General features: G+C 46.3%; 11 non-coding genes across 11 annotated transcripts; all 11 read left to right on the forward strand.

Annotated features, from left to right (window-relative positions):
• The first annotated feature begins 71 nt into the window (after positions 1 to 71).
• LOC142266807 (U2 spliceosomal RNA) lies at positions 72 to 270 on the forward strand. The gene has a single exon (XR_012732804.1). It is a non-coding gene; the product is annotated as a U2 spliceosomal RNA (small nuclear RNA).
• A 1387-nt stretch (positions 271 to 1657) lies between these two features.
• LOC142266870 (U2 spliceosomal RNA) lies at positions 1658 to 1848 on the forward strand. The gene has a single exon (XR_012732853.1). It is a non-coding gene; the product is annotated as a U2 spliceosomal RNA (small nuclear RNA).
• A 1387-nt stretch (positions 1849 to 3235) lies between these two features.
• Positions 3236 to 3426, forward strand: LOC142266872 (U2 spliceosomal RNA). The gene has a single exon (XR_012732854.1). It is a non-coding gene; the product is annotated as a U2 spliceosomal RNA (small nuclear RNA).
• A 1387-nt stretch (positions 3427 to 4813) lies between these two features.
• LOC142266873 (U2 spliceosomal RNA) lies at positions 4814 to 5004 on the forward strand. The gene has a single exon (XR_012732855.1). It is a non-coding gene; the product is annotated as a U2 spliceosomal RNA (small nuclear RNA).
• A 1387-nt stretch (positions 5005 to 6391) lies between these two features.
• On the forward strand, positions 6392 to 6582 carry LOC142266875 (U2 spliceosomal RNA). The gene has a single exon (XR_012732857.1). It is a non-coding gene; the product is annotated as a U2 spliceosomal RNA (small nuclear RNA).
• Positions 6583 to 7969: 1387 nt separating this feature from the next.
• On the forward strand, positions 7970 to 8160 carry LOC142266876 (U2 spliceosomal RNA). The gene has a single exon (XR_012732858.1). It is a non-coding gene; the product is annotated as a U2 spliceosomal RNA (small nuclear RNA).
• A 1592-nt stretch (positions 8161 to 9752) lies between these two features.
• On the forward strand, positions 9753 to 9937 carry LOC142266818 (U2 spliceosomal RNA). Its single transcript, XR_012732814.1, has one exon. It is a non-coding gene; the product is annotated as a U2 spliceosomal RNA (small nuclear RNA).
• Positions 9938 to 11324: 1387 nt separating this feature from the next.
• On the forward strand, positions 11325 to 11515 carry LOC142266877 (U2 spliceosomal RNA). Its single transcript, XR_012732859.1, has one exon. It is a non-coding gene; the product is annotated as a U2 spliceosomal RNA (small nuclear RNA).
• Positions 11516 to 12902: 1387 nt separating this feature from the next.
• Positions 12903 to 13093, forward strand: LOC142266878 (U2 spliceosomal RNA). Its single transcript, XR_012732860.1, has one exon. It is a non-coding gene; the product is annotated as a U2 spliceosomal RNA (small nuclear RNA).
• Positions 13094 to 14480: 1387 nt separating this feature from the next.
• Positions 14481 to 14671, forward strand: LOC142266879 (U2 spliceosomal RNA). Its single transcript, XR_012732861.1, has one exon. It is a non-coding gene; the product is annotated as a U2 spliceosomal RNA (small nuclear RNA).
• A 1387-nt stretch (positions 14672 to 16058) lies between these two features.
• LOC142266791 (U2 spliceosomal RNA) lies at positions 16059 to 16249 on the forward strand. Its single transcript, XR_012732791.1, has one exon. It is a non-coding gene; the product is annotated as a U2 spliceosomal RNA (small nuclear RNA).
• The last annotated feature ends 539 nt before the right edge of the window (positions 16250 to 16788 follow it).

Raw genomic sequence — 16788 nt, forward strand, 5'->3', positions numbered from 1 at the left:
GGGGACCCTCTCCTCACGGTGGGGTCCACACGAATCCTAGCCTTTGCACTGTTTTTGGTGTGACTTCGGTCATACATTTTTTGTGGTGCTTTGGAAAGCTTCATTAAATCAAAAAAATCTGTTCTTATCAGTTTAATATCTGATACGTCCCCTATCTGGGGACCATATATTAAATGGATTTTTAGAACAGGGAGATGGAAAAAGAGCTTGCTCTGTCCACTCCACGCATTGACCTGGTATTGCAGTACCTCCAGGAACGGTGCACCCCTTCTTAACCCAGTTTCCAAAAGCAGAACTCAATTCACCTGATTCATATTAGCCCGATTTAATGAATTGGAAGAAAGCATACGTCTTCATATGCACCTCAATTTGGCCCATTCACTTTTCACACTTCCTCCTTTTGTTTTTTATCTTTCACACTTTTGACTTTCTTTATTCATCCAAATAGCAAACTCATCACCACTCAACCTGACCAACTCGGCTATGTCCCCGTGCTGCAGTTCTCTGTCTTATCTAGATCATTTGCAATTGAATGGAATAGATCCCTTTTGGACAAAGTGGATTCACCTGCTGCTGCAGTGACCACAGGTGTGATAACATCTAGAATTGGCATCTGGTGCGATCTCTCCGCTTCCACTCCAAAGAAAGTTACCTGTTTATTCCTATCATGCATTGGTTTTTGGGGTTTTCTTTGAGTAATGATGATCTCTTTAGTAGTCTGTTGGCGCCCTCTCCTGGAGGAATAGTTTGCTTGCTCTTGGACATTCTAAAAGAGAGGTCATGATAGACATTGAGCTTCTGAGCTCAATTGGGGACAGTCATGGGTGATGAATGTTTGCAACCTACTGCGAAGCCTCATACCGCAATATAAGGAACGTCAAATACTAAGAAAGGGCGGCCTATGAAAGAATTACTACTTTCAATAAGTACACTTAAACGGCTAATTGGGAATAGAAAAACTGTAAAAAGCCCTCTGAGAAAGCCCCCCTCTAACCTTTGATAGTAAGCTTTTCTGTAGTCTGCCTGTTGATGTATTTTCCGTTTGAACTGTGCACAACATGAAGAGACGGAACACTGGCGGCTTGTCACAATGCCCCCCGATGACATCACAATAGCGCTGCTGCCTAGAAAACAAGCTGCGCAGAAGAAGTTGTTCTTTGGGTGGGAGGGTGGGCTAGTGGAAGGAGGGGGCAATCTCTTTTTTTCCCGGGTGGTAGGGGGATGACAGGAGAAGGGAAGCGGGTGGTGAGAAAGGTACAGAGGGCAGGGTTTGGGGGCTGGGAAGGAAAGGGAAAAGATTAGGGTTTGGGGATGATGAAAGGGCTTTCTACGGGTAAGGATGGCAAAGGGTGGCAGTGACGGAAAGTCAGGCAACCTGTCCTGTCCGTCTTTTTGTATCGTGAATTGGAAAGACTGCAAGGGGGAGGGGAGTTGCTTGCGCCCTAAAGGAGGAGTTATTCAGATTCATTGCAGTGGGCGGCGGCTGCAAAACGCACCATTCTTCTTGTTTTGGCTCTGCAAAGCAGCCTTTTCAAGGGTTGGCTTGGGTGACAAAATGTCTTGTGTAGGCGTGGGTTTGTCTCCCTCTCGCTCTCTCTCCCTAAGATGTGTCCGGCATAGGCCAGGGTGCCACTCGAGGCCCAAACCAATTCTGGTTATCGCTTCTCGGCCTTTTGGCTAAGATCAAGTGTAGTATCTGTTCTTATCAGTTTAATATCTGATACGTCCCCTATCTGGGGACCATATATTAAATGGATTTTTAGAACAGGGAGATGGAAAAAGAGCTTGCTCTGTCCACTCCACGCATTGACCTGGTATTGCAGTACCTCCAGGAACGGTGCACCCCTTCTTAACCCAGTTTCCAAAAGCAGAACTCAATTCACCTGATTCATATTAGCCCGATTTAATGAATTGGAAGAAAGCATACGTCTTCATATGCACCTCAATTTGGCCCATTCACTTTTCACACTTCCTCCTTTTGTTTTTTATCTTTCACACTTTTGACTTTCTTTATTCATCCAAATAGCAAACTCATCACCACTCAACCTGACCAACTCGGCTATGTCCCCGTGCTGCAGTTCTCTGTCTTATCTAGATCATTTGCAATTGAATGGAATAGATCCCTTTTGGACAAAGTGGATTCACCTGCTGCTGCAGTGACCACAGGTGTGATAACATCTAGAATTGGCATCTGGTGCGATCTCTCCGCTTCCACTCCAAAGAAAGTTACCTGTTTATTCCTATCATGCATTGGTTTTTGGGGTTTTCTTTGAGTAATGATGATCTCTTTAGTAGTCTGTTGGCGCCCTCTCCTGGAGGAATAGTTTGCTTGCTCTTGGACATTCTAAAAGAGAGGTCATGATAGACATTGAGCTTCTGAGCTCAATTGGGGACAGTCATGGGTGATGAATGTTTGCAACCTACTGCGAAGCCTCATACCGCAATATAAGGAACGTCAAATACTAAGAAAGGGCGGCCTATGAAAGAATTACTACTTTCAATAAGTACACTTAAACGGCTAATTGGGAATAGAAAAACTGTAAAAAGCCCTCTGAGAAAGCCCCCCTCTAACCTTTGATAGTAAGCTTTTCTGTAGTCTGCCTGTTGATGTATTTTCCGTTTGAACTGTGCACAACATGAAGAGACGGAACACTGGCGGCTTGTCACAATGCCCCCCGATGACATCACAATAGCGCTGCTGCCTAGAAAACAAGCTGCGCAGAAGAAGTTGTTCTTTGGGTGGGAGGGTGGGCTAGTGGAAGGAGGGGGCAATCTCTTTTTTTCCCGGGTGGTAGGGGGATGACAGGAGAAGGGAAGCGGGTGGTGAGAAAGGTACAGAGGGCAGGGTTTGGGGGCTGGGAAGGAAAGGGAAAAGATTAGGGTTTGGGGATGATGAAAGGGCTTTCTACGGGTAAGGATGGCAAAGGGTGGCAGTGACGGAAAGTCAGGCAACCTGTCCTGTCCGTCTTTTTGTATCGTGAATTGGAAAGACTGCAAGGGGGAGGGGAGTTGCTTGCGCCCTAAAGGAGGAGTTATTCAGATTCATTGCAGTGGGCGGCGGCTGCAAAACGCACCATTCTTCTTGTTTTGGCTCTGCAAAGCAGCCTTTTCAAGGGTTGGCTTGGGTGACAAAATGTCTTGTGTAGGCGTGGGTTTGTCTCCCTCTCGCTCTCTCTCCCTAAGATGTGTCCGGCATAGGCCAGGGTGCCACTCGAGGCCCAAACCAATTCTGGTTATCGCTTCTCGGCCTTTTGGCTAAGATCAAGTGTAGTATCTGTTCTTATCAGTTTAATATCTGATACGTCCCCTATCTGGGGACCATATATTAAATGGATTTTTAGAACAGGGAGATGGAAAAAGAGCTTGCTCTGTCCACTCCACGCATTGACCTGGTATTGCAGTACCTCCAGGAACGGTGCACCCCTTCTTAACCCAGTTTCCAAAAGCAGAACTCAATTCACCTGATTCATATTAGCCCGATTTAATGAATTGGAAGAAAGCATACGTCTTCATATGCACCTCAATTTGGCCCATTCACTTTTCACACTTCCTCCTTTTGTTTTTTATCTTTCACACTTTTGACTTTCTTTATTCATCCAAATAGCAAACTCATCACCACTCAACCTGACCAACTCGGCTATGTCCCCGTGCTGCAGTTCTCTGTCTTATCTAGATCATTTGCAATTGAATGGAATAGATCCCTTTTGGACAAAGTGGATTCACCTGCTGCTGCAGTGACCACAGGTGTGATAACATCTAGAATTGGCATCTGGTGCGATCTCTCCGCTTCCACTCCAAAGAAAGTTACCTGTTTATTCCTATCATGCATTGGTTTTTGGGGTTTTCTTTGAGTAATGATGATCTCTTTAGTAGTCTGTTGGCGCCCTCTCCTGGAGGAATAGTTTGCTTGCTCTTGGACATTCTAAAAGAGAGGTCATGATAGACATTGAGCTTCTGAGCTCAATTGGGGACAGTCATGGGTGATGAATGTTTGCAACCTACTGCGAAGCCTCATACCGCAATATAAGGAACGTCAAATACTAAGAAAGGGCGGCCTATGAAAGAATTACTACTTTCAATAAGTACACTTAAACGGCTAATTGGGAATAGAAAAACTGTAAAAAGCCCTCTGAGAAAGCCCCCCTCTAACCTTTGATAGTAAGCTTTTCTGTAGTCTGCCTGTTGATGTATTTTCCGTTTGAACTGTGCACAACATGAAGAGACGGAACACTGGCGGCTTGTCACAATGCCCCCCGATGACATCACAATAGCGCTGCTGCCTAGAAAACAAGCTGCGCAGAAGAAGTTGTTCTTTGGGTGGGAGGGTGGGCTAGTGGAAGGAGGGGGCAATCTCTTTTTTTCCCGGGTGGTAGGGGGATGACAGGAGAAGGGAAGCGGGTGGTGAGAAAGGTACAGAGGGCAGGGTTTGGGGGCTGGGAAGGAAAGGGAAAAGATTAGGGTTTGGGGATGATGAAAGGGCTTTCTACGGGTAAGGATGGCAAAGGGTGGCAGTGACGGAAAGTCAGGCAACCTGTCCTGTCCGTCTTTTTGTATCGTGAATTGGAAAGACTGCAAGGGGGAGGGGAGTTGCTTGCGCCCTAAAGGAGGAGTTATTCAGATTCATTGCAGTGGGCGGCGGCTGCAAAACGCACCATTCTTCTTGTTTTGGCTCTGCAAAGCAGCCTTTTCAAGGGTTGGCTTGGGTGACAAAATGTCTTGTGTAGGCGTGGGTTTGTCTCCCTCTCGCTCTCTCTCCCTAAGATGTGTCCGGCATAGGCCAGGGTGCCACTCGAGGCCCAAACCAATTCTGGTTATCGCTTCTCGGCCTTTTGGCTAAGATCAAGTGTAGTATCTGTTCTTATCAGTTTAATATCTGATACGTCCCCTATCTGGGGACCATATATTAAATGGATTTTTAGAACAGGGAGATGGAAAAAGAGCTTGCTCTGTCCACTCCACGCATTGACCTGGTATTGCAGTACCTCCAGGAACGGTGCACCCCTTCTTAACCCAGTTTCCAAAAGCAGAACTCAATTCACCTGATTCATATTAGCCCGATTTAATGAATTGGAAGAAAGCATACGTCTTCATATGCACCTCAATTTGGCCCATTCACTTTTCACACTTCCTCCTTTTGTTTTTTATCTTTCACACTTTTGACTTTCTTTATTCATCCAAATAGCAAACTCATCACCACTCAACCTGACCAACTCGGCTATGTCCCCGTGCTGCAGTTCTCTGTCTTATCTAGATCATTTGCAATTGAATGGAATAGATCCCTTTTGGACAAAGTGGATTCACCTGCTGCTGCAGTGACCACAGGTGTGATAACATCTAGAATTGGCATCTGGTGCGATCTCTCCGCTTCCACTCCAAAGAAAGTTACCTGTTTATTCCTATCATGCATTGGTTTTTGGGGTTTTCTTTGAGTAATGATGATCTCTTTAGTAGTCTGTTGGCGCCCTCTCCTGGAGGAATAGTTTGCTTGCTCTTGGACATTCTAAAAGAGAGGTCATGATAGACATTGAGCTTCTGAGCTCAATTGGGGACAGTCATGGGTGATGAATGTTTGCAACCTACTGCGAAGCCTCATACCGCAATATAAGGAACGTCAAATACTAAGAAAGGGCGGCCTATGAAAGAATTACTACTTTCAATAAGTACACTTAAACGGCTAATTGGGAATAGAAAAACTGTAAAAAGCCCTCTGAGAAAGCCCCCCTCTAACCTTTGATAGTAAGCTTTTCTGTAGTCTGCCTGTTGATGTATTTTCCGTTTGAACTGTGCACAACATGAAGAGACGGAACACTGGCGGCTTGTCACAATGCCCCCCGATGACATCACAATAGCGCTGCTGCCTAGAAAACAAGCTGCGCAGAAGAAGTTGTTCTTTGGGTGGGAGGGTGGGCTAGTGGAAGGAGGGGGCAATCTCTTTTTTTCCCGGGTGGTAGGGGGATGACAGGAGAAGGGAAGCGGGTGGTGAGAAAGGTACAGAGGGCAGGGTTTGGGGGCTGGGAAGGAAAGGGAAAAGATTAGGGTTTGGGGATGATGAAAGGGCTTTCTACGGGTAAGGATGGCAAAGGGTGGCAGTGACGGAAAGTCAGGCAACCTGTCCTGTCCGTCTTTTTGTATCGTGAATTGGAAAGACTGCAAGGGGGAGGGGAGTTGCTTGCGCCCTAAAGGAGGAGTTATTCAGATTCATTGCAGTGGGCGGCGGCTGCAAAACGCACCATTCTTCTTGTTTTGGCTCTGCAAAGCAGCCTTTTCAAGGGTTGGCTTGGGTGACAAAATGTCTTGTGTAGGCGTGGGTTTGTCTCCCTCTCGCTCTCTCTCCCTAAGATGTGTCCGGCATAGGCCAGGGTGCCACTCGAGGCCCAAACCAATTCTGGTTATCGCTTCTCGGCCTTTTGGCTAAGATCAAGTGTAGTATCTGTTCTTATCAGTTTAATATCTGATACGTCCCCTATCTGGGGACCATATATTAAATGGATTTTTAGAACAGGGAGATGGAAAAAGAGCTTGCTCTGTCCACTCCACGCATTGACCTGGTATTGCAGTACCTCCAGGAACGGTGCACCCCTTCTTAACCCAGTTTCCAAAAGCAGAACTCAATTCACCTGATTCATATTAGCCCGATTTAATGAATTGGAAGAAAGCATACGTCTTCATATGCACCTCAATTTGGCCCATTCACTTTTCACACTTCCTCCTTTTGTTTTTTATCTTTCACACTTTTGACTTTCTTTATTCATCCAAATAGCAAACTCATCACCACTCAACCTGACCAACTCGGCTATGTCCCCGTGCTGCAGTTCTCTGTCTTATCTAGATCATTTGCAATTGAATGGAATAGATCCCTTTTGGACAAAGTGGATTCACCTGCTGCTGCAGTGACCACAGGTGTGATAACATCTAGAATTGGCATCTGGTGCAATCTCTCCGCTTCCACTCCAAAGAAAGTTACCTGTTTATTCCTATCATGCATTGGTTTTTGGGGTTTTCTTTGAGTAATGATGATCTCTTTAGTAGTCTGTTGGCGCCCTCTCCTGGAGGAATAGTTTGCTTGCTCTTGGACATTCTAAAAGAGAGGTCATGATAGACATTGAGCTTCTGAGCTCAATTGGGGACAGTCATGGGTGATGAATGTTTGCAACCTACTGCGAAGCCTCATACCGCAATATAAGGAACGTCAAATACTAAGAAAGGGCGGCCTATGAAAGAATTACTACTTTCAATAAGTACACTTAAACGGCTAATTGGGAATAGAAAAACTGTAAAAAGCCCTCTGAGAAAGCCCCCCTCTAACCTTTGATAGTAAGCTTTTCTGTAGTCTGCCTGTTGATGTATTTTCCGTTTGAACTGTGCACAACATGAAGAGACGGAACACTGGCGGCTTGTCACAATGCCCCCCGATGACATCACAATAGCGCTGCTGCCTAGAAAACAAGCTGCGCAGAAGAAGTTGTTCTTTGGGTGGGAGGGTGGGCTAGTGGAAGGAGGGGGCAATCTCTTTTTTTCCCGGGTGGTAGGGGGATGACAGGAGAAGGGAAGCGGGTGGTGAGAAAGGTACAGAGGGCAGGGTTTGGGGGCTGGGAAGGAAAGGGAAAAGATTAGGGTTTGGGGATGATGAAAGGGCTTTCTACGGGTAAGGATGGCAAAGGGTGGCAGTGACGGAAAGTCAGGCAACCTGTCCTGTCCGTCTTTTTGTATCGTGAATTGGAAAGACTGCAAGGGGGAGGGGAGTTGCTTGCGCCCTAAAGGAGGAGTTATTCAGATTCATTGCAGTGGGCGGCGGCTGCAAAACGCACCATTCTTCTTGTTTTGGCTCTGCAAAGCAGCCTTTTCAAGGGTTGGCTTGGGTGACAAAATGTCTTGTGTAGGCGTGGGTTTGTCTCCCTCTCGCTCTCTCTCCCTAAGATGTGTCCGGCATAGGCCAGGGTGCCACTCGAGGCCCAAACCAATTCTGGTTATCGCTTCTCGGCCTTTTGGCTAAGATCAAGTGTAGTATCTGTTCTTATCAGTTTAATATCTGATACGTCCCCTATCTGGGGACCATATATTAAATGGATTTTTAGAACAGGGAGATGGAAAAAGAGCTTGCTCTGTCCACTCCACGCATTGACCTGGTATTGCAGTACCTCCAGGAACGGTGCACCCCTTCTTAACCCAGTTTCCAAAAGCAGAACTCAATTCACCTGATTCATATTAGCCCGATTTAATGAATTGGAAGAAAGCATACGTCTTCATATGCACCTCAATTTGGCCCATTCACTTTTCACACTTCCTCCTTTTGTTTTTTATCTTTCACACTTTTGACTTTCTTTATTCATCCAAATAGCAAACTCATCACCACTCAACCTGACCAACTCGGCTATGTCCCCGTGCTGCAGTTCTCTGTCTTATCTAGATCATTTGCAATTGAATGGAATAGATCCCTTTTGGACAAAGTGGATTCACCTGCTGCTGCAGTGACCACAGGTGTGATAACATCTAGAATTGGCATCTGGTGCGATCTCTCCGCTTCCACTCCAAAGAAAGTTACCTGTTTATTCCTATCATGCATTGGTTTTTGGGGTTTTCTTTGAGTAATGATGATCTCTTTAGTAGTCTGTTGGCGCCCTCTCCTGGAGGAATAGTTTGCTTGCTCTTGGACATTCTAAAAGAGAGGTCATGATAGACATTGAGCTTCTGAGCTCAATTGGGGACAGTCATGGGTGATGAATGTTTGCAACCTACTGCGAAGCCTCATACCGCAATATAAGGAACGTCAAATACTAAGAAAGGGCGGCCTATGAAAGAATTACTACTTTCAATAAGTACACTTAAACGGCTAATTGGGAATAGAAAAACTGTAAAAAGCCCTCTGAGAAAGCCCCCCTCTAACCTTTGATAGTAAGCTTTTCTGTAGTCTGCCTGTTGATGTATTTTCCGTTTGAACTGTGCACAACATGAAGAGACGGAACACTGGCGGCTTGTCACAATGCCCCCCGATGACATCACAATAGCGCTGCTGCCTAGAAAACAAGCTGCGCAGAAGAAGTTGTTCTTTGGGTGGGAGGGTGGGCTAGTGGAAGGAGGGGGCAATCTCTTTTTTTCCCGGGTGGTAGGGGGATGACAGGAGAAGGGAAGCGGGTGGTGAGAAAGGTACAGAGGGCAGGGTTTGGGGGCTGGGAAGGAAAGGGAAAAGATTAGGGTTTGGGGATGATGAAAGGGCTTTCTACGGGTAAGGATGGCAAAGGGTGGCAGTGACGGAAAGTCAGGCAACCTGTCCTGTCCGTCTTTTTGTATCGTGAATTGGAAAGACTGCAAGGGGGAGGGGAGTTGCTTGCGCCCTAAAGGAGGAGTTATTCAGATTCATTGCAGTGGGCGGCGGCTGCAAAACGCACCATTCTTCTTGTTTTGGCTCTGCAAAGCAGCCTTTTCAAGGGTTGGCTTGGGTGACAAAATGTCTTGTGTAGGCGTGGGTTTGTCTCCCTCTCGCTCTCTCTCCCTAAGATGTGTCCGGCATAGGCCAGGGTGCCACTCGAGGCCCAAACCAATTCTGGTTATCGCTTCTCGGCCTTTTGGCTAAGATCAAGTGTAGTCCCTTCATTGGGTTTGCCTTGGTCTTGGCTGGGAGGGGCCCGGGCTTGCACAACCGCCGGCCTCGGGGATTGTTGCGCCTTTTGGTGCTTACGTCCCCTTATGGCTGGTGGTTCCTGGGCTCGGGAGGCGATCACCTGCGGCACTGCGCTTTTGTGTGGTGGCCGATGACCGTTTTCTGAAATTTGCGGATGAAATCTCATCTGTTCTTATCAGTTTAATATCTGATACGTCCCCTATCTGGGGACCATATATTAAATGGATTTTTAGAACAGGGAGATGGAAAAAGAGCTTGCTCTGTCCACTCCACGCATTGACCTGGTATTGCAGTACCTCCAGGAACGGTGCACCCCTTCTTAACCCAGTTTCCAAAAGCAGAACTCAATTCACCTGATTCATATTAGCCCGATTTAATGAATTGGAAGAAAGCATACGTCTTCATATGCACCTCAATTTGGCCCATTCACTTTTCACACTTCCTCCTTTTGTTTTTTATCTTTCACACTTTTGACTTTCTTTATTCATCCAAATAGCAAACTCATCACCACTCAACCTGACCAACTCGGCTATGTCCCCGTGCTGCAGTTCTCTGTCTTATCTAGATCATTTGCAATTGAATGGAATAGATCCCTTTTGGACAAAGTGGATTCACCTGCTGCTGCAGTGACCACAGGTGTGATAACATCTAGAATTGGCATCTGGTGCGATCTCTCCGCTTCCACTCCAAAGAAAGTTACCTGTTTATTCCTATCATGCATTGGTTTTTGGGGTTTTCTTTGAGTAATGATGATCTCTTTAGTAGTCTGTTGGCGCCCTCTCCTGGAGGAATAGTTTGCTTGCTCTTGGACATTCTAAAAGAGAGGTCATGATAGACATTGAGCTTCTGAGCTCAATTGGGGACAGTCATGGGTGATGAATGTTTGCAACCTACTGCGAAGCCTCATACCGCAATATAAGGAACGTCAAATACTAAGAAAGGGCGGCCTATGAAAGAATTACTACTTTCAATAAGTACACTTAAACGGCTAATTGGGAATAGAAAAACTGTAAAAAGCCCTCTGAGAAAGCCCCCCTCTAACCTTTGATAGTAAGCTTTTCTGTAGTCTGCCTGTTGATGTATTTTCCGTTTGAACTGTGCACAACATGAAGAGACGGAACACTGGCGGCTTGTCACAATGCCCCCCGATGACATCACAATAGCGCTGCTGCCTAGAAAACAAGCTGCGCAGAAGAAGTTGTTCTTTGGGTGGGAGGGTGGGCTAGTGGAAGGAGGGGGCAATCTCTTTTTTTCCCGGGTGGTAGGGGGATGACAGGAGAAGGGAAGCGGGTGGTGAGAAAGGTACAGAGGGCAGGGTTTGGGGGCTGGGAAGGAAAGGGAAAAGATTAGGGTTTGGGGATGATGAAAGGGCTTTCTACGGGTAAGGATGGCAAAGGGTGGCAGTGACGGAAAGTCAGGCAACCTGTCCTGTCCGTCTTTTTGTATCGTGAATTGGAAAGACTGCAAGGGGGAGGGGAGTTGCTTGCGCCCTAAAGGAGGAGTTATTCAGATTCATTGCAGTGGGCGGCGGCTGCAAAACGCACCATTCTTCTTGTTTTGGCTCTGCAAAGCAGCCTTTTCAAGGGTTGGCTTGGGTGACAAAATGTCTTGTGTAGGCGTGGGTTTGTCTCCCTCTCGCTCTCTCTCCCTAAGATGTGTCCGGCATAGGCCAGGGTGCCACTCGAGGCCCAAACCAATTCTGGTTATCGCTTCTCGGCCTTTTGGCTAAGATCAAGTGTAGTATCTGTTCTTATCAGTTTAATATCTGATACGTCCCCTATCTGGGGACCATATATTAAATGGATTTTTAGAACAGGGAGATGGAAAAAGAGCTTGCTCTGTCCACTCCACGCATTGACCTGGTATTGCAGTACCTCCAGGAACGGTGCACCCCTTCTTAACCCAGTTTCCAAAAGCAGAACTCAATTCACCTGATTCATATTAGCCCGATTTAATGAATTGGAAGAAAGCATACGTCTTCATATGCACCTCAATTTGGCCCATTCACTTTTCACACTTCCTCCTTTTGTTTTTTATCTTTCACACTTTTGACTTTCTTTATTCATCCAAATAGCAAACTCATCACCACTCAACCTGACCAACTCGGCTATGTCCCCGTGCTGCAGTTCTCTGTCTTATCTAGATCATTTGCAATTGAATGGAATAGATCCCTTTTGGACAAAGTGGATTCACCTGCTGCTGCAGTGACCACAGGTGTGATAACATCTAGAATTGGCATCTGGTGCGATCTCTCCGCTTCCACTCCAAAGAAAGTTACCTGTTTATTCCTATCATGCATTGGTTTTTGGGGTTTTCTTTGAGTAATGATGATCTCTTTAGTAGTCTGTTGGCGCCCTCTCCTGGAGGAATAGTTTGCTTGCTCTTGGACATTCTAAAAGAGAGGTCATGATAGACATTGAGCTTCTGAGCTCAATTGGGGACAGTCATGGGTGATGAATGTTTGCAACCTACTGCGAAGCCTCATACCGCAATATAAGGAACGTCAAATACTAAGAAAGGGCGGCCTATGAAAGAATTACTACTTTCAATAAGTACACTTAAACGGCTAATTGGGAATAGAAAAACTGTAAAAAGCCCTCTGAGAAAGCCCCCCTCTAACCTTTGATAGTAAGCTTTTCTGTAGTCTGCCTGTTGATGTATTTTCCGTTTGAACTGTGCACAACATGAAGAGACGGAACACTGGCGGCTTGTCACAATGCCCCCCGATGACATCACAATAGCGCTGCTGCCTAGAAAACAAGCTGCGCAGAAGAAGTTGTTCTTTGGGTGGGAGGGTGGGCTAGTGGAAGGAGGGGGCAATCTCTTTTTTTCCCGGGTGGTAGGGGGATGACAGGAGAAGGGAAGCGGGTGGTGAGAAAGGTACAGAGGGCAGGGTTTGGGGGCTGGGAAGGAAAGGGAAAAGATTAGGGTTTGGGGATGATGAAAGGGCTTTCTACGGGTAAGGATGGCAAAGGGTGGCAGTGACGGAAAGTCAGGCAACCTGTCCTGTCCGTCTTTTTGTATCGTGAATTGGAAAGACTGCAAGGGGGAGGGGAGTTGCTTGCGCCCTAAAGGAGGAGTTATTCAGATTCATTGCAGTGGGCGGCGGCTGCAAAACGCACCATTCTTCTTGTTTTGGCTCTGCAAAGCAGCCTTTTCAAGGGTTGGCTTGGGTGACAAAATGTCTTGTGTAGGCGTGGGTTTGTCTCCCTCTCGCTCTCTCTCCCTAAGATGTGTCCGGCATAGGCCAGGGTGCCACTCGAGGCCCAAACCAATTCTGGTTATCGCTTCTCGGCCTTTTGGCTAAGATCAAGTGTAGTATCTGTTCTTATCAGTTTAATATCTGATACGTCCCCTATCTGGGGACCATATATTAAATGGATTTTTAGAACAGGGAGATGGAAAAAGAGCTTGCTCTGTCCACTCCACGCATTGACCTGGTATTGCAGTACCTCCAGGAACGGTGCACCCCTTCTTAACCCAGTTTCCAAAAGCAGAACTCAATTCACCTGATTCATATTAGCCCGATTTAATGAATTGGAAGAAAGCATACGTCTTCATATGCACCTCAATTTGGCCCATTCACTTTTCACACTTCCTCCTTTTGTTTTTTATCTTTCACACTTTTGACTTTCTTTATTCATCCAAATAGCAAACTCATCACCACTCAACCTGACCAACTCGGCTATGTCCCCGTGCTGCAGTTCTCTGTCTTATCTAGATCATTTGCAATTGAATGGAATAGATCCCTTTTGGACAAAGTGGATTCACCTGCTGCTGCAGTGACCACAGGTGTGATAACATCTAGAATTGGCATCTGGTGCGATCTCTCCGCTTCCACTCCAAAGAAAGTTACCTGTTTATTCCTATCATGCATTGGTTTTTGGGGTTTTCTTTGAGTAATGATGATCTCTTTAGTAGTCTGTTGGCGCCCTCTCCTGGAGGAATAGTTTGCTTGCTCTTGGACATTCTAAAAGAGAGGTCATGATAGACATTGAGCTTCTGAGCTCAATTGGGGACAGTCATGGGTGATGAATGTTTGCAACCTACTGCGAAGCCTCATACCGCAATATAAGGAACGTCAAATACTAAGAAAGGGCGGCCTATGAAAGAATTACTACTTTCAATAAGTACACTTAAACGGCTAATTGGGAATAGAAAAACTGTAAAAAGCCCTCTGAGAAAGCCCCCCTCTAACCTTTGATAGTAAGCTTTTCTGTAGTCTGCCTGTTGATGTATTTTCCGTTTGAACTGTGCACAACATGAAGAGACGGAACACTGGCGGCTTGTCACAATGCCCCCCGATGACATCACAATAGCGCTGCTGCCTAGAAAACAAGCTGCGCAGAAGAAGTTGTTCTTTGGGTGGGAGGGTGGGCTAGTGGAAGGAGGGGGCAATCTCTTTTTTTCCCGGGTGGTAGGGGGATGACAGGAGAAGGGAAGCGGGTGGTGAGAAAGGTACAGAGGGCAGGGTTTGGGGGCTGGGAAGGAAAGGGAAAAGATTAGGGTTTGGGGATGATGAAAGGGCTTTCTACGGGTAAGGATGGCAAAGGGTGGCAGTGACGGAAAGTCAGGCAACCTGTCCTGTCCGTCTTTTTGTATCGTGAATTGGAAAGACTGCAAGGGGGAGGGGAGTTGCTTGCGCCCTAAAGGAGGAGTTATTCAGATTCATTGCAGTGGGCGGCGGCTGCAAAACGCACCATTCTTCTTGTTTTGGCTCTGCAAAGCAGCCTTTTCAAGGGTTGGCTTGGGTGACAAAATGTCTTGTGTAGGCGTGGGTTTGTCTCCCTCTCGCTCTCTCTCCCTAAGATGTGTCCGGCATAGGCCAGGGTGCCACTCGAGGCCCAAACCAATTCTGGTTATCGCTTCTCGGCCTTTTGGCTAAGATCAAGTGTAGTATCTGTTCTTATCAGTTTAATATCTGATACGTCCCCTATCTGGGGACCATATATTAAATGGATTTTTAGAACAGGGAGATGGAAAAAGAGCTTGCTCTGTCCACTCCACGCATTGACCTGGTATTGCAGTACCTCCAGGAACGGTGCACCCCTTCTTAACCCAGTTTCCAAAAGCAGAACTCAATTCACCTGATTCATATTAGCCCGATTTAATGAATTGGAAGAAAGCATACGTCTTCATATGCACCTCAATTTGGCCCATTCACTTTTCACACTTCCTCCTTTTGTTTTTTATCTTTCACACTTTTGACTTTCTTTATTCATCCAAATAGCAAACTCATCACCACTCAACCTGACCAACTCGGCTATGTCCCCGTGCTGCAGTTCTCTGTCTTATCTAGATCATTTGCAATTGAATGGAATAGATCCCTTTTGGACAAAGTGGATTCACCTGCTGCTGCAGTGACCACAGGTGTGATAACATCTAGAATTGGCATCTGGTGCGATCTCTCCGCTTCCACTCCAAAGAAAGTTACCTGTTTATTCCTATCATGCATTGGTTTTTGGGGTTTTCTTTGAGTAATGATGATCTCTTTAGTAGTCTGTTGGCGCCCTCTCCTGGAGGAATAGTTTGCTTGCTCTTGGACATTCTAAAAGAGAGGTCATGATAGACATTGAGCTTCTGAGCTCAATTGGGGACAGTCATGGGTGATGAATGTTTGCAACCTACTGCGAAGCCTCATACCGCAATATAAGGAACGTCAAATACTAAGAAAGGGCGGCCTATGAAAGAATTACTACTTTCAATAAGTACACTTAAACGGCTAATTGGGAATAGAAAAACTGTAAAAAGCCCTCTGAGAAAGCCCCCCTCTAACCTTTGATAGTAAGCTTTTCTGTAGTCTGCCTGTTGATGTATTTTCCGTTTGAACTGTGCACAACATGAAGAGACGGAACACTGGCGGCTTGTCACAATGCCCCCCGATGACATCACAATAGCGCTGCTGCCTAGAAAACAAGCTGCGCAGAAGAAGTTGTTCTTTGGGTGGGAGGGTGGGCTAGTGGAAGGAGGGGGCAATCTCTTTTTTTCCCGGGTGGTAGGGGGATGACAGGAGAAGGGAAGCGGGTGGTGAGAAAGGTACAGAGGGCAGGGTTTGGGGGCTGGGAAGGAAAGGGAAAAGATTAGGGTTTGGGGATGATGAAAGGGCTTTCTACGGGTAAGGATGGCAAAGGGTGGCAGTGACGGAAAGTCAGGCAACCTGTCCTGTCCGTCTTTTTGTATCGTGAATTGGAAAGACTGCAAGGGGGAGGGGAGTTGCTTGCGCCCTAAAGGAGGAGTTATTCAGATTCATTGCAGTGGGCGGCGGCTGCAAAACGCACCATTCTTCTTGTTTTGGCTCTGCAAAGCAGCCTTTTCAAGGGTTGGCTTGGGTGACAAAATGTCTTGTGTAGGCGTGGGTTTGTCTCCCTCTCGCTCTCTCTCCCTAAGATGTGTCCGGCATAGGCCAGGGTGCCACTCGAGGCCCAAACCAATTCTGGTTATCGCTTCTCGGCCTTTTGGCTAAGATCAAGTGTAGTATCTGTTCTTATCAGTTTAATATCTGATACGTCCCCTATCTGGGGACCATATATTAAATGGATTTTTAGAACAGGGAGATGGAAAAAGAGCTTGCTCTGTCCACTCCACGCATTGACCTGGTATTGCAGTACCTCCAGGAACGGTGCACCCCTTCTTAACCCAGTTTCCAAAAGCAGAACTCAATTCACCTGATTCATATTAGCCCGATTTAATGAATTGGAAGAAAGCATACGTCTTCATATGCACCTCAATTTGGCCCATTCACTTTTCACACTTCCTCCTTTTGTTTTTTATCTTTCACACTTTTGACTTTCTTTATTCATCCAAATAGCAAACTCATCACCACTCAACCTGACCAACTCGGCTATGTCCCCGTGCTGCAGTTCTCTGTCTTATCTAGATCATTTGCAATTGAATGGAATAGATCCCTTTTGGACAAAGTGGATTCACCTGCTGCTGCAGTGACCACAGGTGTGATAACATCTAGAATTGGCATCTGGTGCGATCTCTCCGCTTCCACTCCAAAGAAAGTTACCTGTTTATTCCTATCATGCATTGGTTTTTGGGGTTTTCTTTGAGTAATGATGATCTCTTTAGTAGTCTGTTGGCGCCCTCTCCTGGAGGAATAGTTTGCTTGCTCTTGGACATTCTAAAAGAGAGGTCATGATAGACATTGAGCTTCTGAGCTCAAT

This window comes from Anomaloglossus baeobatrachus, unplaced genomic scaffold (assembly GCF_048569485.1).
Source record: "Anomaloglossus baeobatrachus isolate aAnoBae1 unplaced genomic scaffold, aAnoBae1.hap1 Scaffold_2916, whole genome shotgun sequence".
NCBI classification, from domain to species: domain Eukaryota; kingdom Metazoa; phylum Chordata; class Amphibia; order Anura; family Aromobatidae; genus Anomaloglossus; species Anomaloglossus baeobatrachus.